General features: G+C 42.4%; 1 pseudogene; it reads left to right on the forward strand.

The window, feature by feature from the left end:
• Positions 1-777: 777 nt before the first annotated feature.
• LOC132227211 (MKI67 FHA domain-interacting nucleolar phosphoprotein-like) lies at positions 778-1,762 on the forward strand (annotated as a pseudogene).
• The last annotated feature ends 456 nt before the right edge of the window (positions 1,763-2,218 follow it).

A 2,218-nucleotide genomic window follows, 5' to 3' on the forward strand; every position in this document is an offset into this window, starting at 1 on the left:
GGCCAGGACTATGATGACAAGGAAGCCATAATGACACTGGGTCTCCAATGGCAATGGAGCTTAGCCAAAATAAAAATAAGAATAAGGACTATTCCTCTGATACTTGTCAAACATGCTATGTATTACATCAGCTAATGCATTTTCCTCTACTAATACACATTCACCAGAAATACCACTTAATAATCGGAGCACTGCCATAGGGCTGTGCTCCGTCCACCACAATGACAAGGTCCTCATGGCCAGCTGGACAGTGAGTAATCCAGCCTACATTGAAAACCATATTATCACCTGCTTTCTTGGACCACTCCTGACACCAACCATCTCAGGTGGGGTTGTCTCGATAGATGTTGAGATAGAATTTGGTGTGCAGGTATTAGGGATGAACGCTTATGGAAGGGCAGGGTAAGTACTAGAATTAGTCAGAGGGAAAAGTCAAACTGCAATGGAGACCTTATAAACCGATGAACAAAAACAGAGACAGAAGTATCGATCAGATGCTAAAACCTTAGAGGGAAGGTAGGGGAAGGTGGGGGTTAAGAGGAAGAGATCAACCAAAGGACTTGTATGCATGCATATGAGTATAAGCGATGGATGATGGACACAGACAACAGGGGGTGAGGGCAGGACTGGGGAGATGGGGGGACAATGGGAGGATAAGGACACATTTGTAATACCTTAATCAATAAAGGGGGAAAAATGGGGGGAGGGGAGCTAAGTCAATTTAAAAAAAAAAAAGACCTCAGCCAGCTCTGTGACGCAGATGCTGGCGCTGGTGGCATGGCAGTCTTCGCAGGCCCAGCCCAGCCGCTCCTGTCCCTGAACCCGCAGGAGGACGCTAAGTTCACAAGGAGGTGGCTCAGGCCCGCGAGCGCGCAACTATGAAACAGAAGCAGGAAAAAGAAAAACTTACTCCTGGAGTAATTATGGGAGCCACCTACCTCCAGCACCTTATGAAACCCAGATCCGAGCATATTTCTCCCAGTTTGGCACTGTTATGAGATTCAGGCTGTCCAGAAGTAAAAGGACTGGACACATTACGAGCTCATTGAAATAGCAGAGGCTATGCTATGCCTTTGTGGAATTTGAATCTGAAGATGTTGCCAAGATAGTTGGTGAAACAATGAACAACTCCCTTTTTGGTGAAAGACTCTTGAAGTGTCATTTTATGCCACCTGAGAGAGTACACGAAGAACTTTTGAGAGAGTGGCATCTTCCGTTTAAGAATCCGTCTTATCCAGCAGTGAAACGGTATAATCAGAACCGGACACTTCTGGAAAAGCTGTGGATGGAGGAGCAATTTAAAAAGAAAAAAAATTAGGAAGAGACTAGCTAAGAGGGGAATTATGATTTTCCTTCATTGGTAAGTATTCCTTCAGAAAATATATTTTGTGTTTTTCTTCTTGGAGGTGGCCTTTGTACCTCAGTAGCTGTAACATAATTATGGTTTTCTCTATAAAGTATCTAGCTCAGTGCTTACCACATACTAGGGTTTGACTAAATTTTTGAGGCACTGCATTCTAAGTTCTTCCTAAACCATGTCAGACCAGATCCAATGATCAGCATTGTATCGAAAAGGAAATTTCAGAAAGGGGTTAGGTTTTCATGATCTGATTTAAATTAATGAAGTTAAACCACTATTTAACCAAAACCATAATGCTTCTAGATTGCTATCAAAAGTGTCCTTACCAGAATTAAATGAAGTTTTGTATTATATGGTATCGGTAAACATGAAGACTATAAATTGGCCATCCTTTTTATGCCATTCTAGCTAAAATTTTGTTTCTTAATCTTTTAAATTGGAAATAAAGTGCATATCAGGGAAAAAAAGAAAAAGAAAACTCAGCCAGTCCCATAGAGAGTTCTGGAGGATATACAACTCAGAGTTGTCCCACAGTGGACCCATATGGCTGGGCCTTTAGACTTGCAATACAGTAGATGCTTAGATGTGGAAGGTTATACTTTAGAGTGGCCTGTCTCTGCAGCTAGGGCAAACCTGAAAGAGCAGACAGCTGGAGACTACTAATAGCCCCCCAGTAGCTGGGACTAGTCATTCCATAAAGAGGACTCTGAACATCCTATTAAAGATAAAGGAGCCATCCTAATAGGGTCCTATATAAGCATGAAAAAAGATTGCCGAAGGATATCTGGTATTTCCCCCTTATTGGCTGCAGGCTGAGTACTGAGGAAATAGTCAAGGGTTCAGATTTGGGTAAGCTAC

Source organism: Myotis daubentonii, chromosome 1 (assembly GCF_963259705.1).
Source record: "Myotis daubentonii chromosome 1, mMyoDau2.1, whole genome shotgun sequence".
NCBI classification, from domain to species: Eukaryota; Metazoa; Chordata; class Mammalia; order Chiroptera; family Vespertilionidae; genus Myotis; species Myotis daubentonii.